The sequence below is a fragment of the Panthera uncia genome, chromosome D2 (genome assembly GCF_023721935.1).
Source record: "Panthera uncia isolate 11264 chromosome D2, Puncia_PCG_1.0, whole genome shotgun sequence".
Lineage (NCBI taxonomy): Eukaryota > Metazoa > Chordata > Mammalia > Carnivora > Felidae > Panthera > Panthera uncia.
The window spans coordinates 81989147-82009632 of NC_064818.1; the positions used below are offsets into that span (position 1 = coordinate 81989147).

General features: G+C 49.7%; 1 protein-coding gene across 4 annotated transcripts in view; it reads left to right on the top strand.

Annotated features, from left to right (window-relative positions):
- MGMT (O-6-methylguanine-DNA methyltransferase) overlaps positions 1-20486 on the top strand; it is a 296343-nt gene that overhangs the window by 140616 nt on the left and 135241 nt on the right. The window lies entirely within an intron of this gene.

A 20486-nucleotide genomic window follows, 5' to 3' on the forward strand; every position in this document is an offset into this window, starting at 1 on the left:
GGGTCTTTTAAGAAAAGGCTCAGGGGCGCCTGGGTGGCTCAGTCGGTTGAGCATCCCACTTCAGCTCAGGTCATGATCTCCCAGTTTGTGGGTTCGAGCCCCACATTGGGCTCTGTGCCGACAGCTCGGAGCCTGGAGCCTGCTTCGGATTCTGTGTCTCCCTCTCTCTCTGCCCCTCCCCTGCTTGTGCTCTCTCTCTCAAAAATAAATAAACATTAAAAAATTTTTTTAGGGGCGCCTGGGTGGCTCGGTAGGTGAAGCATCCGACTTCGGGTCATGATCTCGCAGTTCGTTCAAGCCACACATACATTCAAGCCCCACATAAGGTTCAGAGCCTTATAAGGCTCTGTGCTGACAGCTCAGAGCCCGGAACCTGCTTCGGATTCTGTGTCTGCCTCTGTCTCTCTGCCCCTCCCCTGCTCATGGGCTGTCTGTGTCTCAAAAATAAAAATATTTTTAAAAATTTTAAAAAAGGAAAGGCTCAGAAGCTTGGCTGTAAGAAGAGATGGAAATACAGAGGCAGCAAGACTCTAAGTGACTTCTGTGCCACTGAGTCTGGCTGTTGCAAAGCAAGATGAGTACAAGGCTACAGGCAGATGAGTGCCTTCGCTTTGGAGGCATTTCCATTTATGGTAAGCTGCTGTGGGCGTTATTGTGGAATACGCTTCAGACGTATTTAAATATTCTAGCTGGAGTCACAGTCTGTATGTGAATTAGGATTTTCAAAGAGTTAGAATGTATGAAAATATTTTTAACATTTAGGTGGTATTGATGATTCAGGACAGTACAATTCACTAATAATTTCACCTCAATCTTTGTAAATATCAGTGTTAAAGTCAAAGGCCTTAAAATACTTTGCAGGGCCCTATGTGATTTGCTGATGCGTTCCCAACCCTTCCCTGAACTCCTCCCCTCTCACTTCTCTACTGCTCTGCTCCAGCAGAGCCTTCTGGCCATTCTTCCCATTTGCCAGGAACACTCCACCCCAGGGCCTTTGCACGTATTGTCCCCTCTGCCTGGAACCCTGGACCCCATACCATCTGGACGGATGCTCATCATTAGTTCTCTGCCAGGTGCGGTAATGACCCGCATCCCCACCATAGCACGCTGGCTCTCTGTTTCCTTCTGGGTAACCGTCTGCAGCAGGAGTTTGTGGACTGTGGCTAGAGCCTGGCACCTGTTTCTGTAAATGCAGTTGTTCTGGAACACAGTCGTGAATGTACGTGTGGCCATTTTTCGCTACAAGGCCAAAGGTGAGTAGTTGGAACAGATGGGGCGGCCTGCCAGCCTGGAACGTGTGGGGTCTGGCCCTGTGGGAAAGCACAGGACCCTGATCTAGTATGACGCCTTGGCGCATTTGTTTGCCCATCTCTCCCGCTAGACTACAACCTCTGTAAAGGGGTCCCCTCTGGCTCACTGCTGTGTCTGTAGGGGCCGGAGCAGTATGTGCACACAGTAGGTACCAGAGGAACCGGTGAACAAATGCACTAAGAAGATAGCGGGCAGGGGTTCACTTTGCCTCTGTGTCTTAGACTTTGGTATTTCAGCCGTTGGGGAGGTTTCCTTTTGCGGTCCTTACAGCACACAGAAGGAACACGTGCACGAGATCACAGCGGTGGAGGGGGCGTGTCTGAGTTCCGTAGGAACGCTCAGATGCCGAGTTGCGTGGAAACCGTGTATTGGGAGGAGTCCTGAGGTGATCCCTGTAAACAAGTGTGAAAGACAAGACTGGCTGGGGACCAGGCAGGCCTGTGCTGTGACCTGCAGCTGAGGTCGCAGCCCACGGAGGGGCTTTCCGTGTCTTCCCCGGTTGAGGCCAGGGGCCCAGGCCTTGGTTCTCCCCTCTCCAGCCAGCCTTGGCCCCCAGCTGTGGAGGAGACGCCTCTCCCTCACAGGCAGGGGGGAAGGATGTGGCCGTGGGCCCTCCAGAGCTCTGGGGTACGATGGAACAGTTCCGGAAAGGGGTCCGAGCTGGCGCCACTGTTGAAGGGTTGGGGTAAAACCTCATCTTCGTGTCATTTTATGCCTGCTAATGGGTGTGTCAGGCCAGGAGCATTCGTTGTTATGTGCAAGGTCCCACAGCAAGTTAGTAGCAGGCTTGGGCTGTTGGAAGTGTTCTTTTTCCCACAGCCCTGCTGAGAGGGGGCCCCCATACGAACGCACACGATAACCCGAGGAGCCATGCTAACCAGAAAGGCCACTGACTTTCAACTTCTGAGGGTAGACAAAGAGTACTCGCCATCACACTATTCTGGAACAGTCGCTCAGGCCATCTGGGTAAGGAAACCCTCCGTTTGGGTTTTAGGGGGCCCAGGACCCACACTCTGGCTCTGAGCGCGTCCGGGCTCCTGTTCTGTCGCTGCCGGCCCCGTGCCGTCTGGAGCAGCGCTCCGACTCTGTCCCCGCGTGATTCTGGCCAAAGCCGTGGTAACATCCTGTAACGTTGTTTGGTCCGTGCTTAAAATGGTTACACACCATATCATAACTGAGTTCAGACGCATTGCTGCAGACCTCCTCAGGGGCTAGTCCGTCTAAAACATGATTTGTAGTTTTAAGTCCCTGTGCACACTGGGGGAGGGAAACCATACCCCAAGCTGTTTGGGGGCATTGCGGTAGTGGGAGATGGGAACCAGCTAGGGTCTACAGGGTCTATTCTGAAAGGTTCACATGGAAATACATTGTTCTTTAATACCCTGGGCCCAACAGGGGGAGAGATCCTGGAGGACTGGTGTGCAGAAGAAAACCCAGAGGATGTTGTCGTGAAGGGATCCCATAGACACAAATGCTCTCTGCTCCCTGATGACTGACGTCACAAACAGCGGAGAGCTCCTCGGTCTGGCTCTTGCCTGTGACTCTAACCTTGGCCTGCGGGAACCACGTTGAGCTCTGTTGCCAGAGGTGGTGCCCCCCACACCCCGCTTGTGCTTCTGCTTCATTATTCGGGGTGGGGGGCAGGAGCACCCCCATGTCTCACTTGCCCTCTGAGCTTCCCCGTGTCTTGGAAAAGGTTGCTGCCACCCAGGGGTCTGGAGTATGGTTGGGCGGACTCCCGAACATGCCACGCCATTAAAACATCCTCTCTTGGTTTGAAGTTGTATTTTGAATTCATCTCTATGAGATACCAGTGTTCTAATTAAAAAAAAGAAAAGTGCCATTAAAATGATTGCATACCTCCCCCCCCCCCCCCCCCCCCCCTGTTACACCGTTCAGGTGAAACTGGCTGCACAGGTCGAGGGGAGAGGGTTCTGCTGCTCGGGGGGGCTTCATCAGGCCCCTGCTGTTGTCGCCTGTGTCCTGTGATTTCTAGTCTGGACACGTGGAAATGCCCAGAGCCCCAGTGCCTCCCTGATTTCACTCCCTGCTCCAACCTGGTTGCCTTCTGCGCATGAGGGAGCACGTGGCTGGGAAGAATGACCAGTGCCCACTACTTAGCATGTAACTGATGGTGGACAAGTGGGAGTTTTCTGTTGTGAGTCTGCAGCCCCCAAAATCCACCCCGTCTCCACGTATTTCAGCACACGGTTCTGTGCCACGCCGTGCATTACCTACCGTCACCGTCCGCCTTCAGCACGTTCGTCTTCCCAGACTGGAGCTCCGTCCCTGTTGCACACACGCTCCCCATCCTGCACCCCGTCACCCCTGCCCCTTGGGGATTTCCACTCGTCTGGGGACCTCCGAGGAATGGGATGCCCGTGTTTGTCCTTCATGTCTGGCCTTTCTCAGGATCTTGTTGTCAAGGTCCATCCCTGCTGTACCCTGTGTCCGAATGTCCTTCCACCCATTTCCAGGCTGGTTAGCGGTGTGCTTCCTCAATGAGCATTTTCTAGGTGGGAAACGCGTCTCCGTGTGCCCGGATTTCCCCGGCATGCGGTGCCCGGCGTGTCTGAGCCCGGGAGCCCTCCCCCGTCCCCGCGCCAGCCCGGCCTCTTTGTGTGGGTCTGTCAGGCAGCCTCACCCTGACACACGTACGCATCGGCTAGTTTTTCTCCTTCAGATCAGCGGCCTCGGACAGCTTCTGTTTCTTTGGCAGCCGTTTCAGCCTGCTCTGTCTTGTCATTTTAGAGTTCAATATTTGCTGCTCTGAAGGAAAAAACGGGGATGGGTCGGACCATTGTACTTGGTCTCTTGACCTCGGTGTTGCCCATGAGCAGTGAAGGATAACTTTTGACGAGCCGTGTCAGATGTGACAGGCAATCTAGTTGGGTTGAGTGAAAATGTGCTGTACAAGTTGGAAGCCTTGGTTGGGGGCATTTTTCTGGTGTTCAATGCATTTAAATTGACACCAGACTTCAGTATGTTGTTCATTCCAGGCTCCATACTGGAGGCTCACGTTTCTTAAATGTGGCTAAGAAACGGCCTCTGCAGCATTTCCAGAGTGTTCCTGCATATTCTCCAGCACTCTGTTTACATTCCCAGCCTCCACGGTGCTTTTTTTCTTACCCCCTCTGTATTTTAAACCTTACTTTTGAAGTGAATTTTTTTTTTGCTTTCAGTTGAATAGACATTTGTGGGGTTGTGTGTGTGTGTGTGTGTGTGTGTGTGTGTGTGATGGAGAGAAGGAGGATGACTGTGCACTCCTTGTTTGGACCTCAGCTCCCCTTCCCGTCGTTGAGAGTGAGACGCCTACGTCGGCGGCTGTGGTTTTAAGGGGAAGCCATTTCCCACTTGTCTCTGTCAGAAATCGTTTTAATTTCAGTTGTAAAACAAAAACCGTCAATTAGCAGACCTTGTTGCCACCGGCCCCCCCAGCCACCTCCCTGCCAGGGCCGGGGACTTTGCCACGGTGTGCGGCCTTGACTGTTCCTTGGCTGCGTCCAGGCTGTGGCTCCCTTCTTTCCCTCCATGTAGTATTCCAGGGTGCGGTCTGTCATTCAGACCTCCCAGCTTGTGAGGCGAATTATCTGTGCCTAGTGTCCAGAGTCCGCCCAGGGGTGGTGGGCAGAAGTCTCTGTTGTTGAGAACTGCCCATGGCGGAGTTTGTTTCCGGAGAAAATCGTCTCTGGCTTCAGTCTAGCATGTTCCGGAACATGCCTCCCACTCTGGGAAGCTTCCTTAACCCCAGTGCAAGCGGTGTCTAGTCCCTGGTAGGCAGCCTGTGTCACTGTGGTCGGCATTGTTTCCAGGAGGGCAGCTCCGTGGAGACGGCCACGACGGTGGGCAAGCGGCCTGGGTATCCGTCCCTCCCGGCATGGCATGACGTCGCCTCCACTCCGGAGAAGGTGAGCTGGGCTCCAGGGTGTAGAGCCTTCGTGTAGGGGCCTCACCGTCGAGCTGCTAAACACAGAAGCGCTGCGGGGTCCCAGAATGAGGGTCTGCCGTGGAATGTTCCAGACTGGGAGGAGGGATGAGGGTCTTCCGTGTGTTGAGGAATCTTTCGTTGGCAGGTGGACGAGTGGCTGCTTCTGCAGTTAGCCTGACGTGCTCAGCTTCCTCCTCTAGTCGTATGAGGGTTTGTATCAGGAGGAACGTTTGGTAGAAGTTAACAAAGGCTGTGGAACACGGTCCCCGGGAGGCAGAGTGTGGGTGAGGCCACGGCCGTGATCGGCATTTCTGACACAGAAGACGGTGCACGGTGGGGAGGGGGCTCCCACTGGGGAGCGGAGGCGCCTGCCTCCCTCTCGCACCTGCCCCGCGCGTATCACGGCGCCTCAAGACCTAGGCAGGTGGAGGGTGAGGGTGGGGAGGGACCAGAGGGAAAGCGGCAGGTGCTTTCAGGACCCCAGGGGGGACAAAGCCAGACAGGTGAGGGAGGAGGAGGAGGAGGAGGAGGAGGAGGAGGAGGGGTTGGGAGATGGTGTGGGACGCCCGGCTTCTGTCGTACAACCCCTAAATCGGTTTGGCAGGGAAGGCCGTTGGTCTCCTTTGGTGGCTGTCCACCGTGAACCCATCCATGCCTGTCCCCTCTCGGGAACACAAAGAGTTCCCGGCAGGGCTCCTTCCTGTCCTGTGGAGCCCGTATTTGTGCCTCCCAGCAGGCCTCAGAGATCTGCGGTGTTCTCCAGCCAACCTGCCAGGCCTGCCCTGGGCATTGCCTCGCCGGCACCCCATGTCTCTCAGGGGTTGTCCCTGGGGAGCCCCAGGGCCCCTCCTCGTGCTGAGCAGCAGCGTGTAAGCTCCAGTGGAGGGCCGCAGTCGTTCCACTCGTCAGGGTGACAGCACGTGCGGGGTCTCCTGGGAGCCTGGTGTCCGCTGGGGAATGTTCTAGAGGGAGAAAGCGCAGTCCTCTCTGGTTGTTTACCAATAACTGCAAGGTGGGGCAGGGAAGCCATTTTCCCTCCGCTCACCTGGGGTGGTGGTAGTCGTCCACACTCAGGAAGGTGGTTCTGGTTCTGCTGGACTGATCAGTACAGGAAGCTGGCCCCGCCTCCAGGGCGAGCATCCTGCCCTTGTAGGGCCGGAACTCACCAGCAGGGTGGCACGTGAGCGGTGGAGAGCAGGCCTCCTTCGCCCTGTGAGGTAGCCGCCCCGCAGCCCCCGGCGGGCACCGGGCCCTCCTGGGGACTCCGCCGGCCCCGTGGGCGCCTCAGTGATTTCCGGTGTGAGCGTTGCCGCATTTCCTCGGGCTGCCCCATTTGTGCCCAGGATCGGGTTAGCCCTGTTGTGGCAGAGGAAAGGAAGTCAGGTTTACTTGGAGTTGACAGAACTTGATGTCCCTAGGAGACTTCTGAAAAGGGCTCTTTTCCTCTTTAGAAAGGGATCGTTCTGTTTTTAATGGATTTTTTTTTCATTCCCTTGAGCTTTCACTTGCTTGAGTGATGGCATATGCTAAGCCCTGTGGCACATCTCACACCCACAGCAGTGGACAGACAGATGTGGTTACTTTGTGCATGGGGCTCACAGTCCTGTAGGAGGAATCACAGTTAACGAATTAACTGTTCTAAGCTGAGCAAGTGTGAACTGTCGGGTGCTCTGGAAGCATAACCTTGTCTGTGAAGGGGTTGGGCAGAGACGGCTCCCTGGGAAGGGGTGTGTCGGCTGGGCCCAGGGGAGGACGAGCCATGCAGACCGGGCAGCGGAGTGATGGGAGCAGCATGTCCAAGCAGAGTTCACCCCCACACCGGACGCCAGGGGTGTGCCAGGAGCAGTCCACAAGTAAGCCATTGCTCTTGGCTTTGGACATTTCCCGTTTTGATCTCTTCTTTGGGCCTGTTCTGCACAGAGGAGCAAAAAGAGAACAGGGAAGGAGCTTTTCAGAGGGAGATCCTTGATCCTGCATTTGCCAATTTCCTCAAGATTCACTCGGATCTTTTGCAGTGTTCCAGCGCGTATTTCCTGAGAGTAACCCTTACGTAACCACAGTGCAGTGATCTAACCGGGACGTTCACCATCCCAACAGTGGCATGTGATCCACAGCCAGGTAGGGCTCCTCTCCCAGCCCAGGGGTCTCTCTGGGCTCCCCCAGAACAGGGTCCGCTCCGTTATCACATGAGGTTAGTAAGTGTTAGTTTGTCCTATCCCTTTTGTCTTCTCCAGTCTGGTAGTTTCTTAGTTTTTCTTTGTGACCTTGAAACATTTGGAGCATAGACGCTGGTGAAAGCATAGAGTCTCTCTGCATGGGGGTATCTGTTGCACAGTCACTTTCGGGCAGGCAGCCCATGGAGGCGATGTCACGTCCTCGTCAGTACACCTGCCACTTAACCCCCACATTGGGGGTGTCGACTTTGATAACTCAGTGTGGTAGGCGCCCACTGCAAAGTGACAGTTATTCCTATGTAATTAATAAATATGGTTAGTAAGTTCAAAGGGACTTGGAAATCACACAGGTCTTTGCTCTGGAAGGCCCCCCTCACTGGATTTTCCACGCATGGATGAATCAGAGCCCGCCATCTCTCCTGTGTGCATGGGGTGGCATTCTTCTGTAAGCCATGAGCCAGTCGTTGATGAATGCATACCAGTGGGCCTTTCATATGCTGCAGCTCGTTACTGTAAATGTTGTTGCTCAGATCACCCCAGGATGGCCAGTGGGGCACTTGTGGAAGGTTCTCGTCCTGCTCGTGTCCCTCCTGTTCTTGGAGCATGTCCTTTGTTTTGGGTGCTAAGAGATAACCGAGGTTTATCCACTGTTCTCCCCATCTCTGCTCTGATCCAGCCTTTCCTCTGTAGAATCCTGGTTCACTCTGGAAAGCTGCATTTAGCAGATGGAATTGACACACCTGTGCAAGGTGTGTCCTTGCTGTGAGTGCTGGTGCCTCCAGACCAGGTTCTCCCTGTCTTTTTGTCTTCACTGACATTTTCCCTAAGCACACAGCCTCCCCACATGGAATTTTAACACCATGGGTATGCTGTGTTGCAGCTTATGTATTGGGGCTCTTTGGAAGGCCTTAAACCTTCGGAACATCAAAGACTTTTTTCTTTCCTGCCCCACAAAGAAGCAGTTGTTGCCCCTTGAGGTCGGTATCACCCCATGTGGGAGTTTATGCTCAAGACCTTTCCAGCCAGAAGAGTTCAGGAAGGTATGTCTGTATGCACGCGTGTAGGTGTGCCCGTTATGTACCTGGCTCTCTTACTCTGTAGTTACCGCAAACCATGAGTTTCCAACCTACCCTTAATTCCAGCTCAGTCTCTCAAAAGCAGACTTTAGATGTGCCCTCTCCATATTTGTAACTTTTTTTCTGTAATAGAAATATGGTTCTCATTATTCCCAACCGTTACCCCATGATTTGAATATAAAAAGCATAGTTTCAGCATTTAAAGAGCACGCACGGTTTATGCAAGCCTACTAACTCGATTTCAATATCTGTTACATTTTTAAAAATCACCTTTATTGAGGTGCAATTCACCTAAAAGTCCACATCAAGGGTACAGTTGAATGAATTTTGACAAATGGATACATTTCTTCAGCCACCAGTATACAACCCAGGTAAGGAACAGGTCTCTGTCACCCAGAAGATTCCTTTGGGTCTGCCCATTCGGTCAAAACCCATATTCCTGGCTCTAGGTAATCATTAATTGATTAGGTTTGTCTTCCCCGAAGTTGCATACAAATGGAGTCATGAAGCGTGTTTTTTGTATCGACATTATTTCATGCGGCTTCATGATACCCGGCTGTGTTGGCGCATTGTGTCAGCAGTAGGTTCCTTATTGCTGAGTAGCATTCTGTTTTATGGGGGACCAAAACTTGTTTTCCACTTTTCTGTTGATGGACGCTTGGCCACGATTGCCAGTTTGGGCTGTTTGTGAATAGGGCCGGCACGAGCGTGCCGTGTGGACGTGTTTATGTGGGCGCGTGCTCTCAGGTACCTTGAGTACATGCCCAGTAGTGGGGCCGCACTAGGAGCCAGCAAGCAGGTTTGACTGGGGGAGAACCTACTGGATGTCTTCAGAGCGGGTTTCCGATCCTCCACCCCCACCGGTAACGTGTAAGACTTGTGGTTGCTCCACATCCTGTCAGCACTTGGTTTTGCCGGTTTTGTGATTTTAGCCATTGGACCAGGATTCAGTGGACTGCCACTGACCTTATTTTGCAACCGCCTCGTAACTAAGGAGGTTGAGCATCTTTTCGAGGCTTGTTGGCCATTCTTTCCCAAGGTGTTTTCTTCACCTTTTCCTCCCATTTTTAAAATTGGGTCATTTCTTAATCAAATTCTAAAACATTTCTTTAGTATCCTGCATGTAAGTTCTTCGCCAGATATATGTAGACTGAGAATGTAGCCTCTCTGTGCCCTTGTCTTTCTCTTCGCAGCATCCTTTTAGAGCAGAATTGTCAATTTCTAAGAGGTGTGTTCTGTCACGGGGGAGGGGGTATGGTTTGCACTTTGTCTCCTATCTAAGAAATTCTTACACCAAACCCACAATACTTTCCTCTTATCTTTTGTTTTGTATATTCAATAACTTTAAACCTGTGATCCATTTTGGTTAATTTTCGTGTGTGATATATGGTTCATTTTCTTCCATGAGGGTATACAGCACCTTCACTCAAATTGCTTTTTGTCAGATGGACCATATACGCGTGTGTCTCTTCCACGTCTGTCCATCCACGTACATCAGCGCTCCACCGCCCTGCCGTGAGTGCTAGAGCTGAGTAGCAAGTCTTATGCCCTGTACTGAAGGTCTCCCAGATTTGGTCTCTCTCAATATTCTTTGTCCTTTGCTTTTCCACTTTGGGATAAACTTCTTAATTTACACCCCCCCAATACCCAATGTGATTTTAATGGGCATTGCATTGAGTCTATATATAGATCAGTTTGGAGAGAGACGCCACAATTTGGAGTCTCCGTCTGTGATCTATGATTATAGTCTATTTGTCATTTATAATGTATCTCAACATGGTTTTGTCCTCTTTTGGTGTCCAAGTCTTTTACATATATTCTTAATTATATCCAGAAGTGTTTCATATGTTTTTTGATTCTTTATAAATGTTGTCTTTTTACTTGTTTCAGATTTTTCTTTCCCTGTGACTAGAAGTATAGGAGCTTCTTGTAAATCTGTTGTGCATCCTGTGAACTTGCTAACATACTTGTTCTAGTAGCATTTTTGAAGGTTCTTTTAGAGTCCTCTGTGTCTGTGATTATTGTGTCTGAGAATAGCGTTATTTATTTATAGTTTGCATGCCTTTTTTTTTTTTTTCGTGGGTTATTGTACTTGCTTGGCTGGAATCTCCGTATCATGTTGAGCAGGATAGTGAAAGAGGAAAATACCCAGTGTCTTACCATTATATATAAAGATAGGTACTTTGTACGTTCCCTTTGTCAGATTGAAGGAGTCTGTTTTTAGAGGCTGGGAGTTTTATCATGGAACGGTGTATAATTTTGTCACATTGTTTTCTTTGCATCTATTGAAACGTTTGTGTGGTTTTTGTCTTTTATTGTATTAATATGGGGAAATACATTGCTTTTTCTAGTGTTTAACAAGGCTTGCCTGCTTGTAATAAATGCCCTTTGCCTTGAAAAATAAACACACACACACACACAGACCTCCCCACCTTCTCCTCTGTGTGTGTATATAATTCCAACGTGATTTCTTTGTATGTGAAAATAACACTGGCATGCATTTGCTAATATTTCAAAAAGTATTGTGCCTGCTCAGGAGGGATATTTGTCTGTTTTCTTTCGATAGCTTTTTCAGGCTTTATTACTGGTGTAGCGTTGTCCTCATAAAACAAGCTGGGAAGTGTTTCCTCTTAGTCTTCTGTTTAGAAGTGCTTGTTTAGGATTGGTATTTTTTCCTTAAATGTTTGGCAGCACCTGGGCCTGGAATTTTGTTTATAGGAAGGTTATTAACTGTTCAATATGTAAAATAGATAAAATGCTTCTCAGATTTTCTTTCGTTATGAGTCCATTTCGGTAATTGGTCTTTCAGAGAGCTTGTCCATTCATGGAAGTTGCACTTACTGGCATTAATTAATTGTTCTTGACACTCCATCATCCTGTTATCTCTTTAAAGTCTGGAGGGTTGGCCGTGATATCCCCATTCTGTGCTGATTTTCACCCCTGATTTAGTATTTCCTTCTTTTCCTCTTTCCAGATGAGTCTTGTTAGAGGTTTCTGAATTTTCTCAAATCTTTTCATGTACCAGTTTTTTTCCCCTATTTTTTTTTTTTTTGGTTTTATATTTTGATTTCTATTCTTTGGATTTAGTTTTTGCTCTTTCTGATGTTCTAAGTTAGAAGCTTGTGTGATTGGTAGTGGACTTGATTTTGTAACCTAAGTGTTCCAGACTCTGCCGTGCCCTGTGAGCAGTGTTGCGGCCGCGTCCCACACATTCTCATCTGGTTGGGTTTGGTGATTATTCACTTTGAAATGTTCCACAATTTCCACTGTGATTCCATCTTTGACCCACGGGCTGTTTAGAAATGTGTTGTTTAATTTCCAAACACAGTGTGTGTCAACACGTGTTCTCTGCGCGTTTGGAGGACATGTCCTTGTGTTGGTGGCATCTTCTCTAAATGTGTGCTGGGCCAGGTTGTTCCTGTCATCCGGGTCTTCTGCGCCTTCCCGGTCTGTCTTGTTCTAATGGTAACCAAGAAAGGAGCATTGGAATCTCTTGTTACAGGTTTGGGTTTCTCCGTCTAGTTCTGCCAGTGTTCGCTTCCTGTATTTTGAAGATTTGCTGTGAGGTGCTTAATCGTCTAGGATTATGATGTTCTCTTGATCAGGGGCATCTGGGTGGCTCAGTTGGTTGAGCGTCTGACTTTGGCCAGGTCATGATCTCACAGTTCCTGAGTTCAAGCCCCATGTTGAGCTCTGTGCTGACTGTTCAGAGCCTGGAACCTGCTTCAGATTCTGTCTCCCTCTGTGTCCCTCCCCTGCTCATTCTGTGTTTGTCTGTCTGTGTCTCTCAAATATAAATAAACACTAAAAAAAATTTTTTAAAGTTATGTTCTCTTAATCAGTTCACTCCCTAACATTATGAAGTGCCCCTCTTTATCGCCAGTAACATTTCTCATTCTGAAGGTAAACTGGTCTGATGTTAATATTGCCAGCTGTCGTATGGTCCATCTGTGTGCGGTATACCCTTCTCCATCCTTCTTAACCTGTTGCTTTATTTTACTGTTTCTTGAAACCAGGATATAGTTTTCAAGCCTGCCAATCTCTGCCTTTTAAATGAAATGTTATATGTAATGTATTTGTCGGTGTGGATGAGGTTACTCCACCATCTTGCTGTTTTGTGTTTGTACCATTTGTTCTTGGTTCCCTTTTCCCCTAATTTCCTGCTGTAATTGAGTACTTTGCATGGTTCCATTTTATCCCGATTGCCTCACTAGCTCTACCTCTTTCAAAGTAGTAGTTGGTCTTGCACAGAACCATCTATTAGAGTTTCCAGCAGTGATGAAATGTGCTGTCATACACCAGTCAGTGTGATGGGCACGGGCCACCTGTGGCTCTTGAGCACGGGACATATAGCTAGGACAGCTGTGGGGGTCGATACTTATATTTAATTTGGAATATTTAAATAGAAGTAGCCGCAGAGGACAGTTGCTAGTACATTGGACAGTGGCCTTGGGGGGCACAGTATACATCCTTAATCCCTCACGATCTACTTTGAAACGATATTCTGTGCTTTCACACATGATACAAGGATTTCACGACCATAATCTTCACTGTCCTTTGTACCTGTATTGTTGTGGGTTTTCCATCTCCATGTTATAAACTCCAGAGTATGTAGTTGCTGTTCTCGCTTTAAACAGTCCATTGGTTAGAAGTAATTAGAATAGAAATTGAAGATGAGCAAATACTCTGTATTTACCTCTTATGACCTAAATATCTTGGAAGGCCACTGGAAGCGCTTAAGTGGCTTCATCAGATGGCTCTGTTTTAATTTGGGGGAGGGGGACAGAGGAGCCCACGAAAAGCAGGTCAGCTGGGAGGCCAGAAACAGGGTAGGGAGAAGAGAAGGTGTCGAGAAATAGAGGAAGCTGGGATCTGTCTGGGAGTCTGCTGTTTCGGTTACTAGGAGCTGTTCGTAAAGGGTGTCCTGGCTCTCGGAGAGTGTTCTCCCTCATCCTCATCGGTGCTGTTTCCTATCCTGTTTGCTTTTCAAAAACAGTTACGGATATTAAAGTCCTACCCATGTGCCTAATTTTAATTAGAAAGTGTTGATTCATTGTGAGTTTTGTGAGCCATCTTGCCTGTTAATAGAAGCTGTCTAACTTTTAGAAGGTGCAGTCTACTAAGAGGGCAAGACAAAATGAAATACGGAGGCGATGATTTTTATGCGTCATTGTGTCTATCCAGTTCAAGAGTCGTGATTGACTGTAACATATGGAATCGGTTGTTTCACAGCATTTGATGAGGAGCCGTGGTTTGTGGCACAGACTTGCTGCGTTCTCCTGTCCCACCCTGTTGGTGCCCTATAGATGGGGTGATTGCTGTTACCCCTGGACTCGTGAGTTCCCTGCAGTGTGGGTTTTTCTCATCCTTGCATCAGATTTTACCAGGTTTGGGCTTTTAGGCAGAGATACGGTTCCACTCTGAAAGCTCTGGAAATAATTCTCAGATTGCATGTTTATCTCCATGTTGACAACCAGGTTGTTTGCCTTGAAATTAAATGATGGTATTGTAAACTATCAGTGGAATAATCAATTGTGGGACGTAATGCTCTCTAGTTTACACAGTGTTGAATACTATAAATATCTAATATAACGTTACCTCCTTGATTGAATTCCTTGTGATTTCACACAGGTGGGATTAGTGTTAAAGTGTACACAGAGCTATGGTAACTGCTGTCAGGAGATTTCAATTATTAATTGCTGATTTCAGAGAGTTAATTTATTTTTAATGTCCAATAACATTACATAGTCTTATCTTTTTCTTTTTCTTGTGCTTAACTGTTTAAGTAAGTTCTGGATCATACCGAGCCTCATTTGGATGCAGACTCATTAAGAGTATGATGCTGACTTTTCAGCAAGTGGCTTATTTAAGTTTCAGGACCAGGAAAGTTGAGGGCCTGGGTGGTCACGTAGCTTGAATGAAATCTAAGCAGCCGCTCCAGTGGTGAGTGATGTCCCACTTTTGGATGTGAGCGGAGCCCCCATTTAGGGGACAGGTGGGGTCGTTGTGGGCACAGGTGAGAGCCTGGGAAGCGATCTGCCCTGCATCCTGCTCCTGCGTTCGGCCAGGACCCCAGCCACAGCCGAGACTCGGCCAGCACGTGGTCCCTGTGTACCTGCCTCCTTGCACAGCGGTTTCCTCGTAACTTGTTAGTGTGCAGTTAACCAGCGCCATGTAGCTCACGGAACGGAACGCTTTGCTGACATGAGCGAACTTACCTTGTGGCCTCTACCCCTCAGGAGTATAAAATCTGGTGAGGAGGAGAAGGCCCCTCTTCCTGTGACTGACGTTTGGGGGCGGTGCAGTAATGACACCTGGGTTGGAGGAGAGCCCCGTGGCGAGAGAGGAGGCTGGGTTTCTGGTCCACATGGTCCGCTGATGGAGTATGAGCCTGGCTGACTTCTAGAACGGGGCCGTAGATCTCTTCCGTGCCTGGGGCCCTTGGATTTGGTCTTCGGTTCCCGACGCGTGACCCTTAGACGGGTGCCTGCGTTGCCACGTGCTCCTGCCCAAGAAACAACTGTTCTCATATCCCCACAAAGATGCAGTTATGTGTGCCTTGGGTCAGAGCCACTGAGTACCCCCTTCCTAGTGCCATGTTGCCCTGAGGGTACCTCTCCAAAGCCCCCCCCCCCCCCCACTGCTTCTGCCTTCTCGGTCCTGCTTAGCCTCAGACTCACCTCACTTTGGGGAGCTGGCGCCCACGGGGGCTGCAGGTCCTCAACAAACCCGTTCCGTTTGCTTGTCAGGCATTTTCCACGCGCGGGGGCATCCTGTCCTTTCCTTTGAATTTCTGCGCCCTGTCCGATTTTAAGATTGAGCAGCAGAGGGACCATGTCCAGGCCTCCCCCATCTTTCTCAGGGCCCCAGCGGTGCCCAAACACATCCCGCTCCCCTGAGAGAGCAGCCCACCAAAGGAGAACAAACTGGGCCTGGTGAGGTTCCCTGTGGCTGTCGCTGGGACTGTGTGAGGACCCCAGACCCTCTGCTTCCGGAGGACCAGGAAGGGCCAGGTGGGAGGAGGTGGGGAATAAAGTTGTAGAACTGTAAGGTTCTTATGTTCTAAAGCGGTCACACGTTCTCCGTGTAGCAAAACTTGAGGGATGTAGGCCTTTTCTCCACATCCCTCATCTGTGAAAACAGTTGTCCAAAAACAGAAAGTTAATGAAATAATGCACGTGATTGGTTTACCCACCAGAAAGCAGGGGCTTGGGGAAGCCAAAAAGAACAGATAACAGAGGAGGCCAGTAGGACACGAAGAATGAGGGGCACCTGGGTGGCTCAGTCAGTTAAGCATCTGACTCTTGATTTCGGCTCAGGTCATGATCTCACGGTTCGTGAGTTCGAGCCCCGTGGTGGGCTCTGCACGGACAGCGTGGAGCCTGCTTGGGATTCTCTCTGACTCTCTCTCCTGCTCACAACTCCATCTCTGTCTCTCTCTCTCCCACTTCCAAAATAAATAAACTTAAAAAAAAAAAAAAAAAGATGCAAAGAGCAGGATGGTATGTTCCAGCCACAGCATTGTGTCAGATGTCTGTGGATTAAATAAGTGTCTGGGGGCGCCTGGGTGGCTCAGTCGGTTGAGCGGCCGACTTCAGCTCAGGTCACGATCTCGCAGTCCGTGAGTTCGAGCCCCGCGTCGGGCCCTGGGCTGATGGCTCAGAGCCTGGAGCCTGCTTCCGATTCTGTGTCTCCCTCTCTCTCTGCCCCTCCCCCGTTCATGCTCTGTCTCTCTCTGTCTCAAAAATTTAAAAAAACGTTAAAAAAAACAGTAATAAAAAAAATAAATAAGTGTCTGGATTAAAAGTCAGTGGTGGTCCCATTGGGTCAGACCACAGCTGCACTGTAAATGCAGAAGAAAAAAAGACACAGGGTCCACCCTGGGCTGTGAACAGCAGAGTCAGTGTAGCCGTGCAAACCTCTGACAAGGAGGACCTTCAAGGAGGGAGAAGGAAGCGGTAAGAACAAGCAGGCGTCCGTGAAACAGAAGGTGGCATAAGAGACATATTCACCCAAGTTGTATGTTTAGAAAGATCTGTAAACTTTGTAATACCCAGTCACACTGAGCACGGAAGAAAAACACCAAGTGATGAGAAACGTAGAAAAATGTACCTCCCTAAAAATTCCACAGATGTTAAGAGATAAGAGGATATCATTTCAAACTTGGTGATAAATTTGGCAATTAAGATAAAATGAGCAGATTTCCTTTCAGATCTGAACTGAATTTAAAGAAGTTGAACGTTAAAAAAAACTTCCCTCAAAGAAAAATCCAGGCCCATACGGCTTCACCACTGAGCTTTCTCCAACGTTTGAGGAAGGAGCGATGCTCACGTTCGCCCTTTCGAGGCCCCGTGAAGGAGCACGCTCCCAGCTCGTTGGGGGACACCAGCATACCCGGGACACGTTGGGGGACACCAGCATACCCGGGACATCAGGTCTGGAAAGCATGCGAGGTGGAAACCACAGGCCAGTATCACAAACCCAGATGCAGAAACCCCAGTAGAAGAGAAGTCCATTCAGCACGTGAGGCCTACGCCAGTAACGCAAGGTTGAATTTAACTTCAAGAAACAGGTGTCATGCACATTCAGAGGAGAAAACACTCTATGGTGGTTACAAATTATTGAAAACATTTGACAAAGATCACCCGTTTATGATTAAAAACTCGTGGCGAACGAAGAACAAAGAGTCCCTTACCTATTAGCAAGTGTGCACGTGTGTTAACGCTCACTGAGCAGGGCGGTGGTTCTGGTGGTTTCCGTGGCCGTGCAGCACCGTGCCCTCACAAGATGTCTTGCACTAAACACTGCTCATGACTCTCTCTCTCAGTGTCTCATGCTTGTCGGTGTTTGCATTTATTTTCAAGTCCTCGCCTACTTTCCAGTCTTGAGGATGGTCTTCCCAGAAAAGAAGACCTTCCTCCCTTCTGGTCCCTGTGTGCCTCTTTAGCTCACGTTGGCGCAAGGTCGTTCTGCTAGCCACGCAGGGGGGGTGAGGTGGTCATCTGGGCCAGCTGCACATCTTCTGATGGCAGAAGATGCCATCAGATGCCAACACCCCTGTTGATTCCCCCGATGTGTGTGTGTCCTTGTCCCCCTTTGCTGTTCCCTATTCTGCACTTCAGAAGAGTGAGTGGAGTTTCTCAGCCCAAATGTAAGGCTAGACTAATTGGGAGGGAAGAGCTGACTGGGAGGGTGGGCTGGAGGGAGGCCTGGCGAACACTTGAATACCCTGTGCTCTGGTTACCTGTCCCCATCTACCTGTGGGCCTGTCCTTCCCGCCCTCATTTTGGGTCATGGAATGATTCATCTGTTTGCCTGAGTGTCGGCCAGAACCGCATGTGTGACCAGGGTGGGTGAAGTCTTCGGGATTCTTCTAAAGAATCCTGCATATGCAAATATTATGGGAGATATCGTTTCTGGGAGGCAAGCCTGATGTCCTGAAGCTGATGCCCTGCTAAGCTGGAAATGCCACCCGGGCTCTCAGCAGCTGGGGGAGACGTTCTCTGTCTCTCTCTCTCTCTCTCTCTCTCTCTCTGGGATGTCCTCTTGGCCACTCTGAGTGCTCGGGGCCTTGCCGTGTCAGAAAGCCAAGTTGACGTGGGCCGTATCTCTGCTTCATCAGTCTAACTTGTGTGCAGTGACACTTTCTGCCTGTGCTGTCCTTTCCGTGAGGCATGTGGGTGCCGGGCCTCACATCCGTTTCATTGACGTGGGATTCCGAGAGTTACTTGTCACTAGAGGGGGGATTTGGTTGTTCTGGGGTGACAGTCCTACTGTTTCACATGTCATCGATCCTCAGTTTACTTGAGAACATGGAAAGCCAGATGGCCCCTGGGCGCTCAGTGCTGGCTTGAGTCCTCTCGGGAGACCCTCAGTCCCCACCTCACAGACGCCCCTCTGATCGGTTCGGTTCTGGCTGACAGGTTTCACAAAGCACACAGCCCCAGCTTTGAATGGGGAGCCATTTTTTTTTGCAATAAAATGAGATTTTTTTTTTTACAGACACATACAATTACCCTTTTCGTAACTGCCCACCCAGCAAAGTCCAAGTTGTTTTGTAAACTGTCAGGTAAGCAGACTGCAGAGAAATGCTCTCCATCTGGGTAGACGGTAGAGCCTATGGTCTAGCAAATGCCGTTAGGTTCACGGAGCATCTGGAGACCATAGTGGGGCGGTGATCCCTGCCGTCTGCTTCCATGGGGACAGGGGTGCCCACGACATCCCAGAATCCCTAGCATTGGTGACGACCCATGGGTGACTGGGCTGCGCAGGTGGGCTTGCTCAGGACCCAGCCTGTCTTGAACTCGAAGGAACCGTGCTTCCTGGGACCTGCCCTCCTGTGGTTATCACTCTGTTCCGCTGTGATTGGAAGACACTCGAAGACTGGAAAGCAATGGAAGGTGTGTGTGTGTGTGTGTGTGTGTGTGTGTGTGTGTGTGTGTGGCAGGGGGCGGAGGGAGAAGAGATGAGGGAGTGGGTGGGGAAGGATCCAGTGACTGGTTTTCTCATGTGATTTCATCTAACGTTTGACTTTGTTCATTGAAGACGGTGACAGCCTTAAACCAAGCTGGGATCCCCAGGGAGAGACTAGGATTTCTGGAACCAATGTAACAAAAACATACTTGAGGACAAGAGAATATTCTTCTCTTGCCTGGCTCCTTCCCCCAATCAGATAAAGCAGCTTTTGCAATGAAGATTTCCATTTTCACCCCAATTTAATGGTAATAGTGACTTTTTGGTCACCTGATGCAGGACTTTTTTAAAAGAAGTCTTTACGGGGGCACTTGGTTGGCTCAGTCAGTTGAGCATCTGACTCTTGGTTTTGGCTCAGGTCATGATCTCATGATTCATGGGTTCGAGCCCATGTCAGGCTTTGCACTGACAGTGTGGAGCCTGCTTGGGATATATTCTCTCTCTCTCTCTCTCTCTCTCTCTCTCTCTCTCTCTCTCTCTGACAGTGTGGAGCCTGCTTGGGATTCTCTCTCCCTCTCCCTCTGCCCCTCTCCTGCTCATGCTCATTCTAAGAAATATTTTTAAAAAAGGTCTTTAGAAAGCATTCTGTCCTTGGCACCTCACCATGACCACCGGCAGCCTGTGCCCCTAGGTCCTTACCGAAGGCTGTGTCCCTCACAGTCACGTGACTCCATTCACTTCACTCTGGAAGTGAATACCCTCATGTTAGCTTTTTTCTTTATTTTTACAGCACTTCGTATTTTGCTTTTATAGAAATACCCACCACGTTTTCACTGGGAGTTCACTGGTTTGTATTTTACAGACACCTGACTGTCCTCTAAGAGCTCTCTTCCTGTAGCTAGAGGAGAAGTACAAAACTTCTGTCAGGTGATTGCGGCCCAAGAATTCGGTTTTGAAAGGGAGAGAAGAAGAGGCAGTGTTTCTCTGCTTTCTCGCGTTTGTCGGGTTTTGGCCAGTTAGCGTCTGCTGTTTGGAGTTGCTGACTGGGGGGGCATTATGATGACTGGACTTGGCAGGTTGTTTGCCTCTGTTTTGTTTCAGACCTCGTTGCTAACATTTCAGTCCTGTCGATGAAGAGTTCCAGTATCCGTGCAGATGAAGGTGGTCTACAAAGCCGAGTTTCAGATACTCTGGGGAGTTTCCTATATGGGATACTTTTGTAGAGATAGGGTCTTACCCCTCAGTTTTCACATTGGTCTGTTGATGGAAAACCTTAACTTTATGGCATTTGCTTCTGTGAGATGAGCGAAATCTAAATTGTGTTTCAAAAAGCTTTATAAGTTTACCACATATGGTTTGGAAGACAAAACCCAAAACGAAGTGTAGCTTTCAGTGAGTAAACTGACATCTCCCCCAGGTGTGCGCGTGCCCCGTGCTGCTGGGATTGGCGGCAGGGCGCCTATGGAAGGTGGTGCTGGTCCGTCCCGGGTTGCTGTGCAGCTGTCTCTGGTCAGGCCGTGTTGTCCTAGTGCCCACTTCTGCACCTGTGGCCCGGCCCAGGTGTGTCCTGACTGGCAGTGGGCA